This window comes from Podarcis cretensis (assembly GCF_951804945.1).
Source record: "Podarcis cretensis genome assembly, chromosome: 3".
NCBI classification, from domain to species: domain Eukaryota; kingdom Metazoa; phylum Chordata; class Lepidosauria; order Squamata; family Lacertidae; genus Podarcis; species Podarcis cretensis.
In genome coordinates, this window is record NC_137172.1 from 9,100,148 (window position 1) to 9,123,630 (window position 23,483).

Sequence of the window (23,483 nt, forward strand, 5' to 3'; positions counted from 1 at the left end):
AGCCTCAGCAAGCATAGCCAGTAGTCACAGATGATGGGAACTCTAGTCCAATGACTTCTAGAGGGTCCCTTTCCCCCAACCTCCAGAACATCTAGTTGGGTCTTTAAACATTGCTACCTTAGACAGAATTGTGCAATTAAATAGGATAGCCCCACACCAATAAAACATGATAGGTCTTGGTTTGTAGCTCTCCCTCCCTCAGAAAGCAAACCAAAGGACAAACAAAAATGCTTAAGCACACCTAGAGCTGCATCTAAACACAAAGGAGTGGGGGGAGATACCAAACAAGCTTCCCCCCCCCTCTGTTTTCTCCCTGAGCCAAGTAATCCCTTTGATTACATCTAATACCTGCCAAAACCCAGATGGTATGCCCACCCATCTCACAGTGTGATAATGGCACATTGCAAAATCTACCCATTAATATTAATTGTCAGCCAGAGAATCTTTCTGAACTACTATAGCTTGAGATTGCCTTGTGAAAGCGGGGCACGGTTTAGTAGGGATTTTACAATAATTCCCATTCTTTCATCCCAAGTCTCACATATGTGGAATGTTAAACAACACTCATCGCATTTCTGTCATTCTCTGCCACTTGCAATCCTGGCCTTAAATATCTCTGCATTTGGAGTCCTTCACCTGCTGACCAAAGGCCTACCTTCAAATTGCCACAAGCTACACAATTGTATATCTCAGAGCATGCTGCACAGGGTGTTCCCTTTCCCCTGATAGTACCTTGGATTGGCAGTACTCCAGCATATAATATATGCCTTGCTTGTCAGTCATGGTATACTCCGCTGTACCTAATTTCCAATGGACACTCAAACCCTGGAACTCCCTGGAATTTTGTCAACACTTGTCAGAGACTGGGGGAGGTGTGCAACAGTCTTTTGTCTTCCTGTTTTGTATGTTTATCTTATGAACCACCCTGTGATCTTCAGATGTAGGGTGGTATACAAAATGTATATTTAAAATGCACTGTTCCATACTACTAGACACATGAGTGGGTCTGTTCTCTGAATCTTATCTGAACAATTGCTTTCTTCTTTACTGGTTTTATTCCATTATCTCATTTATTCATTTATTTCACTAAAGCCATGATTCTGTTGATTTGTTTTGCTGTTTCCAAGTGCTCTTTGCAGAAGATACAAAAAAGGAGAGCCTGGTAAATGCTGGACTAAATGGCTCCAGCTGAACAATGGCAAGTGGTGGACAAAATACGCCCGAGGTTACTAAAAGGACCTTTAAAATAAGCAGGCTGTGACATGTTAAAGATGCATTATTTGAGAGTCGGGGGCAGAGGAGGAATGAAGGGCAGGGGGAAAACTCTATGGATATAATTTAGCCCTCGCAACAAGGTCAAACTGATTTAATCCCCCCTGGAAAGGTCAAGGAAAGGCCTGGCTGACCTAACCTCTGTGCTCTCCATCTGTCTGCTCCTGAAGCCAGACACTTTCAATAGGGGATTCTGTGTTCTTGGCTGGCTGCAAACAAATTGAAGTAATCACCAGGTCTAGGGGCCTTCTCAAAGTGTTTGCTAACATTCTCCCACTGCCTCTGGAAGTCACAGTCAAAACCTCCTTCACTTCCCACCCCCAATGCTAGAATCATAAAAATGCAGTGGTTTCTTAACATGTCAAGTTTCACTGAACTTTCCAAATTCACTGGTAAAGCCACCAACTCCAGTCTTCAAATGCAGCTACCCATCAAGTCATCTTTTCAGCCACATACTCCAATTCTTCCCTTTCTTTGTTAAATTTTAGACTGCAAACTCTTCAGGGCAGGGACCTCTCCTCTTGTACTAAGCCCCATGCACTCTAATGGCACAATATCAACAATAAAGAGTTCGTAGTGTTGGTTTAGTATCAAGTTCACAGACACTGTTTAGAGAAACTGAAGAGCGGAATATCCTTGTGAACAAATCAAACAACAACAGCAACAGCAACAACAACAACAACAACGTCCCTGCTCTTGAACTTCTTTAGCACAGGAGTAGGGGACATTTAATCATATGTCCTTATGGGGAACCTTCCAGGGGCTTTGTGCCAGTAGTGGGTCTCTCCAGAGGGAAAAGTTGGAACAGCAATGGATGTGACTCTTCTCTTTGTACAGCCTGCTACATTCTAACCACACAAAAGGCAGATAGTTCTACACACCCAACTTTCATTCTGCCATCCAGGCCAGCAAAAAGTTGGGACTGAGGACCTATTTCAGCCAGGAGCGGGCATGACACAGGACCAGTGAAGGGTGTGATATGGGGAGAGTTCTCACAGCCAGATAGAAAGGCCTGAAGGGTCACACAGCCCTCTGAGCCTGAGGTTCCCCACCCCTGCGCTATAGTGCTTTAAATTACACACAGCCTAAATCAGTTTTGATGCATTTAGGGGCAGAGCTGAGCTGGAAGATCCATGCCTGCCACCACTGCAATTCTGGTTCCAGAGGGGCCCCTCCTGTGTCTGTGGGGCCATCATGAACCTCCAAATGGCTGTGGCCGGGGGAAGCATTATCATGGGCACCATGGAGCTTGGAGCTAATATATAAATTTCCTTGCCACTCCCCCCGGATATAACATTGCTATTATCTGGGGCACTGTGGAAAATTAAATGCTGGGGACACTATGTAGAAAAATTAAATGACAGCTCAAAGTCACCTAGCACTCACTGAAGCACCAGAAAAAGGGATCCCAGTATAGCTGATGGGGTGGGCCTTGCTAGGCCACTGGTGCACCAACCAGCAGCTGCCTGAGAATTCCAGGTGCTAGCAGTGGACCTGTGACACTTTTGTAGTTTGGAATGTACACACAATAGGAAGCTGAAGCCAATCTCAGCTTCTCAAGTATACCTGTGCAAGATGTATGTTTGCAAACACGTTTGTCATGTTTACATTACAGTATACTTTCTTTTTTTAAAAAAGTTTACCCTCCTGAAAAGGTAATGTGTGAAACAGCCCTTAGGTGTGCAGAATATTTTGTAACAGGTGTAATGAAACAAAATGCATAAGAGCATTTTGCTGGAAGGAGCTTTCACACCAATTTGTTTCCTCCAAAATGAGAACAAATGATAAAACAGAAGCTGATGCAGCATTTTATTGAACAATTTTTGTGTGTGTGTGTATAGTACTTTTTTGGTATGTAAAGTAGAGAATTCTTTAAAAATAATTGTCAGGGTAGGACAGATATGTAGCATACTGGTGTGTGTGTAAGAGAGAACAATTTTCATCTCATACAAAATGGCAACATGCTTCTTTTCATTTGAAATATGAACCTGCACTATTAGAAACTGAGCAAACAAGTTAAGGAAAACAGGCCCAGAACTCTCCCCCTCCCCTGCACAATATTTATTTTATTGATAAAAGCCATTGCAAGAGATGCATTCATTCCACAGACACCCCACAGACCTTTAAAGAGAAGATTCTATGTTTAGTGGAAGCGATTTGTTTCTGTTCTGCCTAAAGAAAGACTACCATTATAATTTCATATTGACAGAGGTTGTTAGAGTTAAATGACTGACCTTATTTGTTTGGGCTAAGATATACACCAGGATTCTCCATAAATATTCCAGGCTCCTCTCCTGAATTTTCCTTAAAAAACAAAGAACTAAGTCAATAGCACTTGCACTTCCAGAGGTACTAGAAAAAATGGGCAGGTATTTTTTCCTGATCAATTCGGCAGCATACTAACTAGACCTGTATAGTCAATTAATTGCAGGAGTGATGCATCTCTTTGTCTCCACAGGCCAGATCTTTATCTGATCATAGCCTCATGAGCCAGATTTGACATGTGAGCCTGGCCACCCACAAGTCAGTCACCTGATGTCACAATGATGTCAGGTGATTGACCGCTTTGAAGTCCCTGAATCAGGACTTCAGACATCACACAGGACTTGCTAAGGGGACCTGGTCCACTTGAACAAACTGTGGATTTGTTTGCTAAAGTCACAAAATATGCAGCAAAGCAAAGCATGGAAATATAAGCTGCTACATCTTTAAAATATGCCGTTTAAAGTGAGTTCCAAAGTTTCTTCTTCCCCAAGCATAGGGAAAAACCACATGTTTGGTAAGTTAATAATTGCTTTACTTACAGACGCTTCAAAGCTCAGGTTCATGTGCTTTTCCACACATCAGTCAGAAAAATTGCGCACACAGTAAACCTTGGCTTAGTTGCAAAGTGGTGAAAGTCCCTAAATTATTGAGATAGGAACTCAAGAGATCAGCTTGACAGGGCCATGCAGCTAAGCTGACACAACCAGCTTAGCCTCTTCACATGGTGAGTTCATCAGGTAGACTAAAGGGGTTCAGGTAGACTGAAAGGGAACAAAGGCTTGACTACCTAGTTTCTCCCAAGGTGAACCGAGCCTGGCAGGACAGCTTTCTGTATGGTATTCATCCCTTCATGCATTAATTAGACTTAAGCATGTGGGTTATATGAGGTTGGTTATCCCACAGTTTAAGGCAGCTTCCTATGTTGTGGAGGGTCATAAGTTCCCCCTCCCCACGTGTGCCTCCCTTGCCATCTCGTTTGAAGGAAAAGTACAACACCTTGTCCTCACATTGCTACTCCCCTGTTGTAATTAAATAAGCTGGCTCAGAAGAGGCTTTAGATGCATTTTCTTTTTTTCCTCTCTTTTTAAACAAAACTCCTCTTTCCTCTGTGTAAGAAGAGGCACCATTGGAATATTTTAATAACCAAGTGGTAGCATTCTTAAATTAGAAGTGCAAGCCTGGAAAAGAAAGCAGGGAAAGAACACAAAACACAACCTGACATGCTCTTATTATAGCAATGCCCATACTCCTTTTTCAGGCACAGGAGAAATGAGACAATTTCTTAATTATGACAAGATTTGGGGGGGGGGGAGAGGGGGAAAGCTTGCATTCTCTGTTTCTTCCTCTCCCCCTCCCCCATTTCCCAGACTGCAAAGTTCTCAAAAACCAAGCATAACACTTTAAATGAAAGGGAAGGGAACTGGAAGTATGTGTTGTTGTTGTTGTTGTTGTTGTTGTTGTTGTTGTATCATCTGTTCTTCCCTCTCAATTCTGTTACTCTTCCCTTATTTTTAAAAATTGTATTTATTAAATTTATTTTCCACCCTTCATCCGAAAATCACAGGGTGGCTTACAACACAAAACACAAAATAAAAACTCAAAACATAACATAATGACAATATAGGAATAATTTTCTTATTGTCTGCCTCCCCACAGAAGCATGTTGTTATTGTTGGCCTCTCCCATCCCGACATATTTAAAAGGGCATGGATTGTTTAATTAGCAAAGGCCAGGTTGTAGAGGAACATTTTTGCCTGGCACCTAAAGCTTTGTAATAAAGGGGCCGTATGTAATAAATTATTTATTGGAGGAAAGAATGTCACAAACTGGGAGCCACCGCAGAAAAGGCCCATTCTTGTGTTGCCACCCTCCAGATATTTCATGGAGGGGGCACACAAAGAAGGGCCTTAGGTGATGATTGCAAGGTCAAGGTCTTGGCAGTCTTGAGGCATTGCAGTTCTGAGCCGTTGACCTCACTTCTGTCTTTCCAAAGGAATAACATAGTGTGTGTGTGTGTGTGTGTGTGTGTGTAAGTAGTGAGATTTTCTTTTGTGAAATCATGCAGCTGCCTTTTGATCATTCACTCACATTTTCAGATTTAAAGAATTTTGCTAATGTACAGTTTACCAGAGAGGGATATACAGTTTACTAAGAGAGGGATTTTGGGGTCATAGTCAATAGCTCAATGCAGACTTCAACCCAGAGTGCTCTGCAGCAGCTGTGAAAAAAGCAAACTTCATGTGGAATTCGTGGTATGGAAATACCTTTATACATATCTCTGGTGTGACCACACTTGGAATACTGTTTCAAGGTCTGGTTGCCTCATCTCAAAAAGAATATTGTAGAGCTGCAAAAAATCCAGAAAAGGCCAACAAAAATTATCCATGATGCTGGAGCAACTCCTTTATGAGGAAAGATTACATGTGGGGCTTTTTCGCTTAGAAAAAAAAATGAGTAAGTTGCAGACACACAATAGAAGCGTATAAAATTATGTAAGATGCAGAACATGTGAATAGGGTTGGTTCCCCCCCCCCCCCCTCATAATACTAGAAACCAGGGGTAATGCAGTGAAGCTGAATGGTGGAAGATTTAGGGCAAACAAATAGGAAATAGGAAACCAATGCTTGCCAAATCAGACCACTGCTCCATCTATCTCAGTACTATCTGCACTGCCAAGCAGCAGCTCTCCAGGGTTTCAGACAGGGAATGTCTAGAGATTATGGGAATGGAACCCGGGAACTACTACATGCATAGCAGTTGCTCTGTTACTGAGCTACAGTCCCCCTATTAGTTGTAGGCAGCTTTCAGAAATCAGTCAGGGAGATAAGAGTCAAGAAGCACACCACAGTGTTGAAGACTTTTGTTAAGTTGTGGGTGAACATATCAGATGACACAGCGATTCTTCAAACAGCTCTTATTTATTCAGAGGCCAGAACAGAACTGAACTGAAGGGCTCAGTCAGCCTGCTTATTTAGAGCTCCAGTACCACGTTACTGTAACAACTTTCTAAAACTATCCAATCACTGAATGTCACTTTCGATCCTTCATTTGCATAACTATCTACAGTATCCCCCTGCTGGCCCAGGGTGAGAACTTCAGTACATAACAACTTTTTTGCTCCAGCAAAATATCAGGCCACCCCAAAGGGTCCCCCCCCCCATATAGCCCAGGGGTCAACCTGAATGGGCAGGCTCTGGATCCTGACAATATTTCACTGTTAGGAAGATGCTTCAAGCTGTAGTTCTAATAATTTACTACATGGGGCACTCACACACAGAATCTGGTTCTAAACTGATCAGTTCTTGACATGGTTGCTGGCTGAAGTTTCTACAGAAGTCATGCAGAATTTCCAACTCAGGAAACAGATTAACTTTTAGTAGTTCAGGAGGATCATGCAACCTTTTGAGTTAAAAGGTAAAGGTAAAGATAAAGGTACCCCAGCCCGTACGGGCCAGTCGTGACCGACTCTGGGGTTGCACGCCCATCTCGCTTAAGAGGCCGGGGGCCAGCGCTGTCTGGAGACACTTCCGGGTCACGTGGCCAGCGTGACGAAGCTGCTCTGGCGAGCCGGCACCAGCGCAGCACACGGAAACACCGTTTACCTTCCCGCTATAAAGCGGTACCTATTTATCTACTTGCACTTAGGGGTGCTTTCGAACTGCTAGGTGGGCAGGAGCTGGGACCGAACGACGGGAGCTCACCCCGCCGCGGGGATTCGAACCGCCGACCATACGATCGGCAAGTCCTAGGCGCTGAGGTTTTACCCACAGCGCCACCCGCGTCCCTTATAACCTTTTGAGTTACATTACACCTAAACTGATTAGAATCTACAGAGTCCTCACAAACTTGAAGATTGCTACCCAAGGAGAACTTGGCCAATTGATAGTTGTCAATTTATATAAATAAAGGAAAAAAATAAAAGAAATTTATATTTCCTCATCTCTGAAATCAGTATCATATAGTAAATTACATAGTTTGGATAAGCAGATTTCTACAATGTTTGTCTCTGCCTGAAAATATAACAATTTTATTTTTATTTTTGGTTTCTTTTCCTGAAATACTTCTGTGTTTGGAAGGCACACCCCGCCCCCCGCATTATATTGTATAGCAACTGCAAATACGTAGATTTAAGAGAATGTGTTGCAGCTGCTTGGATCAGCCCAACAAAAGGCTTTATGTAAGAAATGAATATTCCTTGTATTTTATTTTTTAAAAATAATTATTTTAAAGTGTAGAATGTGCATTGGCATTTGCAAGAAATAGAGAAAATCAACAGTTCTATTTAAAGGAGCGTTGTTGTCTTACACTGAAAATGGTTAGCTCTGCAGATACTAGAAAGGAAACTCTCACATCTGCCTCAGCGATTTTCTCAAAAACCTGTTATGTTACATGAGTGTAAAAAAAGAAAAAGAAGTTAGAAAGCTTTATTTTATGATTAATTGTCACTCACGTTTTTTGCTAGCAAGTGCTGACATGATTTCCAAACAAGCCTTATGCTGTGCAAATCCTTGTTTGCATCTGAAAGTTTGGGAACTACTATATATTTTTCAATTTCTGCAGAAAGCTATTGTAATATTCAAGTATGTGTGTACATATATTCCACACTTCTTCCTTTAAATAAGAGAATAAAGCAACAAACCCGCCTGGTCTAATTCAAAGCAAATTCCTCCAGAAATATTTTTTTGTGTGATGTAATCTTCTACCTATGTACTCTGTCTCTTTCTGGATGCATTTTTATTGGTGGGGTGCTAAACGTGTAAAGTCAGTGCTTTTTTTCTAAAAAATGTTTAGGGGTACTCTCATTTTGACTCAAGAAAACCACAATTTTATAGTTCAAATTGGGGGAAATAAATACAGTAAATGGACAAAAGTATAAAGATTCACAAAATGTTTAGGGGTATGCATCCCCCCAGAAAAAAGCACTGTGTAAAGTAATGCAACCCAATCAATAAATGTGAGAGGTATGTTTGTAGCTGTCACTTCATCATCACCATCATTATGCTTATAGTGCCATTTTAGGTGTCCAAAGTGATGGTGGCAAGGAAAAAATAGGTGTAAAAAGAGAATACTCTGGATGCTAAGATCCAGGTATGGGGCAAGTACTCTATGGTGAGAGAACGCCAGCAGAGATTTAAAACCATGAAACATGCAGTGAAGTAAAGTGTAGAAATAGAGGCTGTTAGACCTTTAAAATATGTCTTTTTGGTGAGTTCCAAAATAGTCCCCTATTCAGCATAGGAAGAAACCACATGTTTACTAAGTTTTAAATGGTTTACTTACAAACTCTCTAATGGGCAGGTACATGTGCTTTTCCATATGTCAGCCCAAAAGCACAGGCAGTAAAACGTGGCTTAGTTACTGTGGTGAAAGTTCCTGAATTATTGGTATGGGAACTAAATAATGGCTTGTAGAAGCCAGGCGGTCTCTGCTTGGAGCCACCATCACATCACGTTGAGCTTCTGAGGTAGATTATGGGGAACAAAGTCTTGATTACCTAGTCCTGCCCAAGGCTGAGTTAAGCCTGGCATGACAGCTTACTTTATGGTCTTAACCCCTTCATGCATTAATTAGACTTAAGCATTTTCATGGAATCATAGAATTGTAGAGTTGGAAGGGACAATGAGGGTCATCTAGTCCAACCCCCTGCAATGCAGGTAACTTTCACCCAACATGGGGCTCGAACCCATGACCCTGAGATTAAGAGCCTCATGCTCTCCCAACTGTGCTGTCCCAGGCATGTTGGTTATATGAGGCTGGTTATACCACAAACCCCTTCTCAGGCAAATATAACAATTGCACGCACAATTAATGAACTACCCAGAGTCCCATCTTGACTCAAAAGTTCTCAGAACTTTCTCTTGGTAGTGGCTAGGTCAGAATGTTGGCTGTTATTTCTTTGGTTTGACAATACACCAATTCAACAAGTCAATCTGACATTCCTCTTCTCTCCCTCCTTACTTGGTGTGCTGTCATGGGAGGGCGGTGAGTGAGTAGAGACAGATCCCTCTTGCTCAGAAGTCTACAATGATCACTTGCAGAGACTCATATAAAATTAAACTGAGGTTTGCATGTTGCCCACTCCTGAACTGAAGCACAACTATAAAGTTGGGCTGATTAAACTCTGAGGGGGTTTTATTTGTAAAAAATCGTATCCCACATTTTCTCCATAGAGCTCAAGGTGGGATACATGGCTCTCACATCTTGCATTTTATCCTCACAACAACCTTGTGATGTAGGTTAGGCTGAGAGACAATGACTGGCCTAAGGTCAAACAATGAGCTTCATAGCTGAGTGGGGATTTGAACCCTGGTATTCCAGGTCTTTAATTGCAATTATAGGGTTATTTTGCTGTTTTGTTGTTAGCTACATTAAGGTAAAGTGAGATAAAAAGTAAATTAAATAAAGAGGTGGGCTCAAAAGGCCTCAGTTAACTTCTTCTGTAGGTCTCCAGGGTTTCAAGAAAGTGTATCTCCCAACCTTACCTGGAGATGCTAGGGATTGAACCTGTAACCTTCTGCTTGCAAGGCAGACAATCTACCATTGAGCTATGGCCCTTCCCTATAGACAGACATACCCCCATTAATTTATCCTCTCCCTTTCATCTACCTTAACAATTCTCAAATAATATGCATTTTAGTGAATCAAATCTATAAAAATGCTGGAATCCCCCAAAGTTTAGATTTGGAACAAGTCCCCAGGATCTGATAAAAGGGATCTAAGCAGGAAAAGCCATGTCAGAGGAAACCTGGCAATGAAATACTTTTAACAGTCTATGTGGTAAGATAGTCTATATGCTGGACTGAAGTTAAGAATAAATTTGCTAATTTGTGGTTAACCTGGTCAAGAGCATAACGTCGATTCTCTTGAGGCCTCTTTGCAGGAAACACCTTTGGAAATAGGCAACTGAACTTGGATGATTTAGCTAATGCACAACTAACGGCTGTGCTTGGTGCAACATACAGCAAATGAAGAGAAGTGTAGCAAGGGTCATGTCTGGGGCAACCAGAATGGCTACCCACCTACATAGACACCTTGCTTAAAGCTGCTTGTAAAAGCTGTTCGCCGGTAGAATTTGGTGCTGACACACTGGACAATACGGCTTTGGGGTGTGTTTTTTTGCCTATAAGAACTAGCCAGGACTAGACTCAGGTCAGAGATCCAGGGAAGCACCATCATTAGAAAGACTGACTGGGGATATGTTTGTTGGAATTCTGCCTCGGTCAGAGGAATGTGCCACAGCATAGGCACCGGCAGATATTCCTTGGCGACCTCCCGGCTGTTACTCCCGGCAGATAAGCTGGCGAGGTCTCGGCGATTTTTCTCAGGCTGTGAGAAAAACACACCGTTCCTTCTCTCTCCCCTTTGGTGTCCCCAGGGAGGGGAAAGAAGCAGACAGAAATCTATTTACATCTTTTATTTCTGTCTTTCACTTCAGTACAGAGAAAACATGTCTGCACTCAACAACAGTAAGAATAAACTCCACCCATGTACTTCCAGTACAGGTCATATGACACACACACTGAGCTAACATCCGGTGCTCAGTACAGAATGGACTGCCCCTTTGTTCCCATGGCAACAGTCACACACATCCTGTTTGGCTTTCCAGCCACAAGCAGCTGACTGAGCTGCTAGAGCCTTTGCTTGCTGCTGCATTGCTGCTTTAGAATAACAATGTTCAAATTAGGTGCTTGAAGCACTGTGAGGTCACCCACCCACCTCTTGCTGCATTTCAAGCCACATTTGTTCACCTCAGAGAGGGGTTAGGGTTTTTTTCACCTGACATACATGAGCTTTCGGGTTTTCTCCACTCCTGGAACCCCACTGGACCTCTTATTTGTTATATTATTATTATTATTATTATTATTATTATTATTATTATTATTTATACTGCGCATTATCCTAGGGTCACAGGGCGGCTTAGACTAAAAACACGAAAATACATAACATAGTAACAAACAAACAAAATACCCTCACCCCAAACTGTCATTTGTGCTTGCGCACTTATCTGTGGCACTGCAACGGCTGATAGGGTATGCTCACATTACTGCTTACTTACAATATCATATGAGAGAGAAAGAGAGAAACATACATAAATACATACATAAAGTTATTTGTATGCCACTTTTCCATAGTTAAAATCATGCTCAAGGTGGCTTACAACATGAAAAAAATACATAATTACACACATAACACAAGCAGTCATAAACAATAAAACATCCAAAAGGACACAACCAAATTAAACAATTTCTGCTATGTTTTTATATCTGCTGGAAGCCGCCCAGAGTGGCTGGGGCAACCCAGTCAGATGGGCAGGCTACAAATATTGCTGCTGCTTCTTCTTCTTCTTCTTCTTCTTCTTCTTCTTATTATTATTATTATTATATCATAATAAGGTATAAAATAAAGATGCAAAAATTAATATCAAAACCAGCAACAGCAACAACAATCCCTGTGCCAACAAAAGACCCTAAATAACACCCCAACCCAAAAGTCTGTTCAGTCTCAGCTTTTGTAGCTGGAGTCAGGGCCCTGCACTCCCAAGCGAGATGGAAAAAGACCTGCGAGGCAGGGAGCCGGTCTTCTGGGACTCACAACCAAGATGATCTCTGGCCTCTTCAGCAGCATCAGCTTTTGTAGCTGGAGTCAGTCAGGGTCCTGCCCTCTCAGGCCAGATGGCGAAAGGCCTGCAAGGCAGGGGGCGGGTCTTCCACGTCTCACAGCCAATAGACAGACAGAGATAATAATAAAAAAATGGATTACATATTCTGAATGCTTACATTTGCCACACTGTTGGTTGTTTTTTTCTCAGTGACAGCTTAGGGCTGTCACTAATTAGTTTGACCAGCTTAACAAACATATAGACACAGTTAGGTGCATAATCTAAAAACAAAACACTTTTTATGTTATCCTTTTTCTTCATAAGAACACAAAAAGCTGCCTTATACTGAGTCAGATCTAGCTGATTATTGGTCCATCTTGCTCTGTATTGCCTACACTGACTGGCAGCAGCTCTGTGATTTCACACAGGGTTCTCTCCCAAACTTATCTGGCTGGGGATTGAACCTGGAACCTTCTGTGTGCAAAACATATGCTCTGCCACTGAGCCATGACCCTTTTCCAAGGTCATATGCAACTTTCGCACACTTAATCCATTCACCAGTTCAAAACTTATTTTTTTAAAATATTTATAAACTGCACTTTCCTAACAACATCAACAACAAATTGTTGTTGTTTAGTCGTTTAGTCGTGTCTGACTCTTCATGACCCCATGGACCAGAGCACGCCAGGCACTCCTGTCTTCCACTGCCTCCTGCAGTTTGGTCAAACTCATGTTCACAGCTTCGAGAACACTGTCCCACCATCTCATCCTCTGTCGTCCCCTTCTCCTTGTGCCTTCCATCTTTCCCAACATCAGGGTCTTTTCCAGGGAGTCTTCTCTTCTCATGAGGTGGCCAAAGTACTGGAGCCTCAGCTTCAGGATCTGTCCTTCCAGTGAGTACTCAGGGCTGATTTCCTTAAGAATGGATAGGTTTGATCTTCTTGCAGTCCATGGGACTCTCAAGAGTCTCCTCCGGCACCATAAGTTCCAATTGTAGAAAAACACCAGTAGAAATATCCATAAATGCTGGTTGGTTCAAAGAAAATTTACATTGCGAAGTTTTTAGGTGGTATCTAAAAGAAGGAATGATTCCTGACCAATTTTACTGGTCACTGGTCAGAGATTGCCACATGAAAGGCTTGGGCCCTTGTAAAGACCAACTGAATCTCAGGGTCATCGGGAACCACAAGTAGTGATCTTAGGTGATCAGATGGTCCTCAAGGCACTTTGGGCCCAAGTAGTTTTCAGCTTTGTGAATTTACATAAGAACCTTGAACCTGGCCTGATACCAAATTGGCAATAGAGTAATGTGTTGCCAGGATCCTCGTCCTGTGAGCAGTCTGGCCACTGTATTCTGCACTAGCTACAACTTCCAAAGCAGAAAGTAACTCCACATAAAGCATGTTAGAGTAATCAAGTCTTATATGATGGACAAAGATTGCTTCAATTGTTTGACATTAATAATTATAACCTGTGGCTTTAAATGGTAATAGGTTTACTTACTTATAAAGATGTTTGGGACTGACTGACTTGCTCACTTGAGTGAAAATCAAAATTATTATTCAACTTCCAGACCACCTAGAAAGCTAAAATTTGGTGTGCACAGAATTCCAGGCACTGGTTACTGGAATTATATGAACTAGAGACTTACATTTGCTGTAGATTTCAGCCATATTCATTATTGCTGGAGTGAGACAAAATCTACAAGGACCCTTTGACGTTTTCATCCAAGTGTTCCACTGCTACTTTCCTTTGGGGCAGGACAATTTTCCAGCTCAGATTCAGAGCTGGAAAAATGGGGGGGGGGGTGCAGAAGAATAGGCTGAAGAATAAAACATTTGGTTATAAAAGCTGCACTGCAAGTATAGAAAATGTTTTCTTGCAGGCCCACCTAGTGCATACGCTTGCAACTGATATGTGACATGTGGAGACTACTGGCTTGTGAGAGACCAATCTCTCTCACACAAAGAGAGATTATTGTTGATGAAAAAATACAAAGATGTTTATTATAGGAAGTACATAACTTGAATAGGATAGAGGTTCTAGTTCTAAGCTACTTTACTTAAGCTAGAGAAAACAAAGGCAGCCATGCTTGACCCTTTCTTCTCAGGAGAATAGCTCCAAGTTGACCTTGTGGCTTGAGGTCCAGTGTGTGAGAGAGGCAGAAGTTGGAAAGGATGCAAGCTAAGAATGTCAGAGCCCATCCACACTTTGGTTTTCCCTGTGTGTTCTAGTATTTTGTTTCCATCTATTATGACAGGTCTGAGAGGTTTCTTCTTTTTTTGCTCCACTGCTTTTCCCAGGTAGGAAAACCCAATGTTTACTGCTGAACCAAATCTTATGAAATCCATGGAAAACCCAAAGGGAGTTTTGTTCCTCTTCCTAAATTGCTCCCAAAATATCTCCTGAACAGGTTTCCTTGTTCTTTCTGGGGAGTGGTGTTTGGGGTAGTCTGCTCCCACTCTTCTTATTTCCCCGCCTACCCCTCAAGCATCATTTTTCAGTTGTCTCTCTTGTTTCTGAGCATCTGCATTGAAGTTCTGCATGCTTACGGGGGGGGGGGGCGAATCTGTTTAGCACTCATGTAGAATTTTTGATTCTATGGTACATGTGCAAAACACGTATATTTCTTCTGAATTTTATACTCATCTGTTTTCAATTTATATGTCACAGGTTTCTTTTTCTGTTTTCCTTGCCCTACCTTTTAAACTTTAATAAGTATTGATAGTGGAAATGTTTCAGCTCCTTTGTATGTTGAACACCAAAGCACAAAACCACGGGAGGATTCCACTTCCTTGCAGAAAATTGGGGGCCAAACCTGCAGGCAGCAAAGTCCTCTTCCCCATTGTATCCTATCATGTAATTCTTTGGGGAGTGTGTGTCCAGGTGCTTCTTATACATTCCACAGCCCCACTTGCAATGTACAGTGGTACCTCAGGTTACATACGCTTCAGGTTACAGACTCTGCTAACCCAGAAATAGTACCTCGGGTTAAGAACTTTGCTTCAGGATGAGAACAGAAATTGTGCTCCAGCGGTGCGGCAGCAGCAGGAGGCCCCATTAGCTAAAGTGGTGTTTCAGGTTAAGAACAGTTTCAGGTTAAGAGCAGACCTCCGGAACAAATTAAGTACTTAACCCGAGGTACCACTGTACATTGTTGGTTGTTTGCAAGGGTGGGGAGAGAAAAGAACTGAAAAGCAACTTTTGCTTTATTTCTTATCTTTATTCCTTTTTTTTACTTGTATTGTGTAGACTCTTCCACAGGTGTCCAAAAAATATTATGTTATTCAATTCAACTCTAGGATCAAGGCTTCCATTACAGTTGTAGGAGAAAAGGTTACAGATAGGTAGCCGTGTTGGTCTGCCATAGTCAAAACAAAAAAAATTCCTTCCAGTAGCACCTTAAAGACCAACTAAGAACTAACTTAGCTGGTCTTTAAGGTGCTACTGGAAGGAATTTTTTTTGTAGGAGAAAAGGGTTTTCCCTAGACAAGCTGTCATTAACTGTAGAAATCCACCCCTCATGTGCAGTTGACCTGCACTGATACCTGAATGAATCTGGTATGTTTTGCAAACTTTGTGAACAAGTTGACATTCCTGAGCAATAAGCTCTACCACAGAATGATGGCCCCTCCCCTTTCCCTTTGGGGTTATTCCCAGGCGGTTTATTTTTCTATTTACCAGATGCTTTACACCCACAAACCACACAGGAAGCCTGCTGAGGACTGTTAGCCCAGGGGCTAGCAAAGCCAGTGGAAATGACACACTACCCTTAACAGCGGCTGTAACCCACAGTTCCTGTGCTTGCTGGTCATTCTTCCTTGACTCAGTCCTCTCCCTCTTGCTTCTGGTTGAGTCCTAGAGGGCTACATCAGACATGGCAACAGCTGCCCTCTGGATGGAGCCCTAGTGCCACAGCTTAAGCGAAAGGGCTACAGCTCTGTGGTAGAGCATATGCTTTGCAGGCAAAAAGTTCCAGGTTCAGTTCCCTGACATCCAGATCAAGGGCAGGGGAACTTTATCACCCCAAGGGCAACCTTCTGAGAGCCACATGCCAGTGGGAGGTGGGGCCAGAGGCAAAAATGAATGGAGCAATTAATGTAAATGTTACCTTTGTACAGCAGACTAGTTTCTATGCTAGGGCTACCATTACAAAAACACCAGAAACCATGATTTTTTTCATTGACTTGCCTAAGATCCAGGACAAAGTGCCGACATGATCAGAGTTCAGGGACATATTCCAGCCAAGCAGGGGCGAATGAAGGTGTCGTGACACCAGGGGTCGGGTGTCGCTACGTACGACGCATGCGCTGCACGTAGTGACGCCGCGCATGCACTGTACATAGCGGTTTGCCGGCAGCGGTGCTCCAGCGCCGTACAGACGGTGCCGGGATCCTTCTGTTGCCACTACAGCCATGAACGGAGGATCCTCTACACGCGGCTGTAGTGGTGACGGAGGGATCCCACATTTGACACTCCAGTACACATACATGAACTATCTCAAATCTAAGGATAGAACTTACGCATTGCCTGAGATGCAATGCTTTTTGGTGGAGCCATGTCATGTTCAAATATATAAAAGGATGTCACATAGAGGAGGGAGAAAGGTTGTTTTCTGCTGCTCCAGAGAAGCGGACACGGAGCAATGGTTCCAAACTACAAGAAAAAAGATTCCACCTAAACATTAGGAAGAACTTCCTGACAGTAAGAGCTGTTCGACAGTGGAATTTGCTGCCAAGGAGTGTGGTGGAGTCTCCTTCTTTGGAGGTCTTTAAGCAGAGGCTTGACAACCATATGTCAGGAGTGCTCTGATGGTGTTTCCTGCTTGGCAGGGGGTTGGACTCGATGGCCCTTGCGGTCTCTTCCAACTCTATGATTCTATGATTCTATGTACCATGGTTGCATACATTGCTTTATCTCTCTGTGCTTGAAAACTAGCAGGTAAAGTGCATGCCAATGGTGGTCAGGGCCAGAGGCAAAAGTGGGTGGAGCAATGGATGTGACTTTTACCTTTTGCACAGTAGGCTTCATTCCAGCCATGTACAGCCCAAACGTTTCGGTGAACTTCTCAGCATGCACACATCTCTCCAATAGAGACAAGTAAGAGGCCTTATTACAGCCCAAGGAAACATTCCAGCCAGACACTCAAGGACGGCAGGCTTATCTCTTTGGCCCTTCTCCAGGTGAGACTCCCTGTGCCTAGGTCACAAAGCCCTCCTGGCACTATTCCATGTCTTCTTTGTCTGTCTGGGATGTGTCTATGAACTGTAATAACACTTCTTGCTTGCCTGGATGAATATACATTTGTGTGCACACAAATGTAGTCTACTGTACAAAGATGAGAGTCAAATATATTGTCTGACCCATCTTTGGCATGCAGCACCCACCCTCCCACCCCAGGTTGTCCACAAGGGAATGTGGCCCTTGGTCTGAAAATAGATTCCCACCCTAGCCCCAGGGAGAATGCAGCCAGGGCTAGCCCAACAGAATCTGCTGCCTGAAATGCAAGGACAAGAACAGAGACAACTGCCTTTTGAAGCTGGATGGCAATTTAATCTTTACCTCAATGCTGATGACAAGACAGCATCCTCAACCACACATGAGGCCAGCTTAGAAGTATAGAAAAAGTCATGGGAGTAGCCAGGGGGTGCATTGGTGGCAGTTTCCCCTCCTAAATCAAGTAAATAAATAAAAATACTTAACTATCTAACCACATGCATCGCAGATAACTCAGTTTTGCCCCCCCCCCCTGATAAAATAAATAAATCCTGGCTACGCCCATAAAAGAATAGAGTAGGTCTTATAGAAAGTACAATTATGGACTTATGCACCCTTTTTGCCCCGCTCTTTCCAGGCACAGGTCTGCACTTACAAGCTCCGTGTCCAAGCATTTTTGTTTTTTGCCCAAGCTTTGTCCCCCAAAACCAGCTCTTTAGTGCTCAATCAGAGCAAACATCAGTTCAAATTTTCTGCAGATTGCTGTTTTCTCTGATGGAGCTTTAAAGAGCGGGTTTTCATGGGGAAAGCTCTGGAGCAAAAAAGAGGGTGCTTGGACACAGAGCTTTGAAGAACAACCATGCCTGGAAAGAGCAGAGCAAAGGTAGTGTAGCTAAGTCCTTAGTCTTCAAACAGCACCTTAGAGACCAACTAAGTTTGTTCTTGGTATGAGCTTTCGTGTGCATGCGAAGTGTATCTGAAGAAGTGTGCATGCACACGAAAGCTCATACCAATAACAAACTTAATTGGTCTCTAAGGTGTTACTGGAAGGATTTTTTTTAATTTTGTTTCAAAGTGGGTCCAGTGAGCTGATGCTGGCTGGAGAGAGGCCCAATGGCCAGATAGCAAGGTCTGGTGTGAGGAGACACCTGCGGCCCCTGTGCCTGAGGTTCCCCATCTCCTCAGCAGTAAATTACCTCGCGTCTACTTTGGGTTTACTCCCAAGTAAGCATGTCTATGATCGAGTCCTCATCCTGTGCCGAGTAACTGCTGTCTTGCCTTTTAGCATGTCGGCAATGTAAAAAGAAAAAGTGGGGGGTGGGGGTGGGGGTGGGAGGAAAGGCAAAACAATTTAAAATTAAGGGTGTGATGCTGGGGAGGAGTGGGGGCGTTCCTCCGACACTCCAATCAAAGGCAGCCCGGGCTTGGAAGAAACGCATTTACGCCAAAAGGCAGCCAAGCCGAGGAGGCGGGTGCGTTTGTTGCGTTTTGGAAAAGTTACCGAGCGTGACTGTGTTGTAGGATCTGCAAAACAATAAGGAAAAGAGACTCCCACATCCTCGTCGGAGACTGTGATACACACAGCTCCCAAAATGCAGTAAAATAAAAGTCCCTGCTCTGCACAGGAATGCTGCATTTTGCGAACAAACCAGAAACCTGGTGCCTCGATCCTATGCACGCCGGCCTGGGAGTAAAACTCACTGAATACAGGAGCAGATAGGTAGCCGTGTTGGTCTGCCATAGTCAAGACAAAAAAATAAATAAAAATAAAAATAAAAAATTCAAAATAAAAAAATAAATTTTTTTTGAGTTTTTTGAAGAAGTGTGCATGCACACGAAAGCTCATACCTAGAACTAACTTAGCTGATCTTTAAGGTGCTACTGGAAGGAATTTTTTTATTTTGTCTTGAATACAGGAGGTTCATCTAAGCAAACATAGATGTGTGGTATCCGAAGTCAGTTGATGGTTCCTTGTTTGGCAGAAAACTGCCTTTGCCTCCCGGCCCGGGCTACCTTCCAGTACAAGTTTTGCAGTAATAGTAAAAGGGGAAAGGCGGGGAGCTTAAATCTAACATTGCAGTATCTGTTACCTCCTGAAATAATTACTGATTGCTTAAGAAGAAGCAGCTACGTGTGCTTAGGAGACGACGACGCCACGGTTGCAGAGTCGCTAGCGATTGCAAGGAAGAACAACGAATTAAAGGGGAATTTTAGAAGAGGGGGCGGAGTAGTTGGTGTAGAGCAAAAGGAAAAGCTAGCCGGTGTGTTCGCGTGTGCAAAAGAATGGAGGTATAAAGCGTGCGGGGGGGGGGAGGGAGGGGAAGAATAAAAAAGAAATAAGGAAACTGAAGGAGAAGGCGGAGGGAATGACAAAAATGTTGAGTGTTGATTTATTGCAGAAAGCCGCTGGTCATTTCCATATATTGAAATGCGCCCAAGCGGCCAGCGAGGCAATTTCCTTTGAAGAGCCGCTGCCGCTACAAGCGCCGCCGTGCCTGGCCTAGGCTGTTCCCACGTGACATCTCCCCCCTTCTCCTTTCTTCCCGCATCTTTGCACTTGTGGGCAGAGGAAGACGAGTCGCATCTTATATATGTGATTGAAGAAGTGTTGTAAAGGCAGGCTCTGGGCTTTGGGGAGGAAGAGGACTGAGTGGCGGGGACAGGTGGGCTCGTGAATAACAGCCCCCCCCCCGTCTTCTTGTGCCACCTTTTTTCTCCATCTGCCCCTCCTCGGGTGTCTTTGTGCCTTGCACTGGGCTGCGCAAAGAAGTCTAGCGATTGACTTGTGTGTTTTCCAGGCGAGGCTGGTTTCTTCCGGAGGAAGCCCCACCGACGTCCCGGGGATTTGCTCCCCGAGTGAGTGGGCACATACAGCTTCTCTAGGAGGTCAGTGGGGCTTCCTACCCTGCCAGCTGAGTAAGGTTCCCCTTCCTTAAATATGCTGAGAATCGGCCTGCGCTGCAACCCAGCGTGAGGTTAGTTGAGAGGAGAACCTCACTAGCCTCCTTGGGAGTTAGGTAAAGGTAAAGGTACCCCTGCCCCTACGGGCCAGTCTTGACAGACTCTGGGGTTGTGCGCCCATCTCACTTAAGAGGCCAGGGGCCAGCGCTGTCCGGAGACACTTCCGGGTCACGTGGCCAGCGTGACATCGCTGCTCTGGCGAGCCAGAGTCGCACACGGAAACGCCGTTTACCTTCCCGCTGGTAAGCGGTCCCTATTTATCTACTTGCACCCGGAGGTGCTTTCGAACTGCTAGGTTGGCAGGCGCTGGGACCGAGCAGCGGGAGCGCACCCCGCCGCAGGGATTCGAACCGCCGACCTTTCGATCGGCAAGCCCTAGGCGCTGAGGCTTTAACCCACAGCGCCACCTGCGTTGGGAGTTACTCCCGAGTAAACGGTTCGAATCCCCACAACGGGGTGAGCTCCCGTTGCTCGGTCCCTGCTCCTGCCCACCTAGCAGTTCGAAAGCACATCAAAGTGCAAGTAGATAAATAGGTACCGCTCCAGCGGGAAGGTAAACGGTGTTTCCGTGCACTGCTCTGGTTCGCCAGAAGCGGCTTAGTCATGCTGGCCACATGACTCGGAAGCTGTATGCCGGCTCCCTCGACCAATAAAGCGAGATGAGCGCCGCAACCCCAGAGTCGGTCACGACTGGACCTAATGGTCAGGGGTCCCTTTACCTTTACCTTTAAACATGCCAAGGCTGCTGCAGGCTGTTCTAAGCTGAGTCGCAGGGGTGTAGCCCATAGCTGTCAACTTTTCCCTTTTCTTGCGAGGAATCCTAATCGGAATAAGGGAATTTCCCTTAAAAAAAGGGAAACGTTGACAGCTATGGCGTAGTCGCGTGTAAACGGATCGAGAGCCGTTTCTTTGCGAAATTTATCAGTTGAATCCCAAACTTCTACACCTTTACTTAGAGAAGCCCCACCGCATTCCACGGTTGGGTCTTAAACACATCTACACACATCTACACTCGTACTTCCCTGATAGTTGGATGTTGTGGGCCTTTATGAATGAGTGGATGTGATATAAATTTATTGTGAATTATTCTGACAGTGGAAAGTACAACTCTTCATGTCCCTAAAAAGCCACCTTCCTTTCACTTAAATAACAGTTTTTGTTTTAGGCTCAATATACAATAACAATAAATAATACAAAATAACATAGTTAAGCTCCTGGCAATACAATCCTATGTAGGTCTACTTGGAACCAAAGGCCAGTAGGTCTTAACCCCAAGTAAGTGTGTATTGGATTGTAGCCAAAGGCTACATGGGGATGCAAGCCTAAGCACTAAGGAGTAAGTAAGCCCCACTGGACATAATGGGACTTACTTCAGTGTAAGCATGCCCAGCGCTTGACTGTAAGGTCCCAGGCCTTTGCACACTTACTTTACAGCAAGCCCCATTGAACTTACTAGCCCCATTAAACTTAATGAGTCTTCTTGAGTAAACAGCTGCAGTCCTGTGCACCCACATTTATATATTTATTTATTTTGACAATTTGGATGCCACTTAACACTGTATCGTTTCTAAGTGGTGTACAGTAAGGTTACAAAAGAGATGCACTAGAGATAAAATGAACCATAAAATCAGAAAAGACTTATTTCAAATGTCTGCTGAAATAAAACAGCTTTCCCAAAAAATGTCACTTAAATTAGAATAAACCTCATTGTGTTCAGAAAGACTTAGGTGGCAAGACTAGCTGTGTTTACTTGGAAATAAATCCTGCTGAATTCAATGGGGCTTGCTCCCAGGTAAGTGGGTGTAGGATTGCAGCTTTACTTCTGAGTAAGCATGCATCAGCTTGGGCCACATAAATCTTTTAAAAACCAAGCAAAAAGCTTAAAAAATATTCATCTTCTCTGTTTTCTCTAATGTTTTCTGTGCCGCTATTTCTTCTTTCTCTCCTTAAAGCTGGTATGTAAATAATAGGTAGGGAGGTCATTTATAAATAATGGTTGGAGTGGGGGAGTACACCAAAGATTCCAATGAGGGCAGGGGCTGATAAAAATGCAATGCAATTCTATTGCTGAGCAGTCATGAATTGTTCAGTTTGCAAAGAGGTTTCTGCTATGCCCCCCCCCAGGTGTTGGAGAAGGAAGAGATGTGGATAGGAAGTGTTTCCTGTACAGCTTGCATCAAACCCCTGCTGAGAAACTAGGGGGTGGGGGCGAGAGGGGAGGAGAGACAGGGACAGTGGCGAATGAGGGACTCCTTGGAGGTGAATGGTGGTGGGGGGGGGATCATACATATCACAGAAGCCCCGTCTAGATTTATGGTTGCATAAGAGGCTTGATCATTTCCATATATTGAAATGTGGTGTCCTTTGCATGCATCGCCCAAGCCCTTGGAAAAAAAAAGGGGGGAGGGAGGAGAGAAGGAGGGAGGCAAGGGATGGGGGCTGGTGGGGGGAAGAGACACTGGATTCTGCCTTGATCAATGTTGACTGTGAAGCCAGGGGGAGGGGGGACTGGGGAAAGGAAACCCTATGCTTTCACCAGATGGAACAGGGTCTATGCAAAGGTCAAGGTTAGCTCAGGCTGCTATTGAATCGGTTGCAGGCTCAAAGATAGCTCTCTGCCTTGGAGGCACCCACTGGGGCTTCTCAAAATCAAATCTAATAGAAAAGGCAGTCACAGAATGAAATCGCTTCATCTGAATGCTAAAATTGTTATTTGGCTACATTAAAGACAGCCAGGGAGGGGTGGGGGAGAGAGAAAGGGAGAGACCAGTCACATTTCTAACAGTTTGCATCTGGGAAAGGGGAAAAAATATGGACGCATTTGTGCGTGCACACACACACACACACACACACACACACACACACACACACACAGAATATGTTGATAGCATCAGCAACTTGCAAGAATGATAAAGAGGAGCATGTAGTGTGTATGTGGATCAGATTTAAGTTGCTCCAGGAAATGCACATTTAGAAAGGGACTGCACAATTCATAGTTCTGATTTTGCACTGGTACAATCTCTACATTCATGTACATGGACTACCATACCAACCCCCAGTGGGCCTTCTTAAGGCTTTGGGTTGCGAAGTTTAGCTGATTAATTGGATCAGCCCTTTTGATTGATTTAAAACACACCCTAAATTAACTAGGCAGCAGTTGTTCTCTTTA

General features: G+C 43.9%; 1 long non-coding RNA gene across 1 annotated transcript in view; it reads right to left on the minus strand.

Moving 5' to 3' along the window:
• Positions 1-10,937: 10,937 nt before the first annotated feature.
• Positions 10,938-23,483, minus strand: part of LOC307212014 — a 535,673-nt gene continuing 523,127 nt past the window's right edge. Inside the window, exon 2 of the long non-coding RNA XR_013836725.1 lies at positions 10,938-11,061. This is a non-coding gene — a long non-coding RNA (uncharacterized lncRNA). The remainder of the gene's footprint in view (positions 11,062-23,483) is intronic.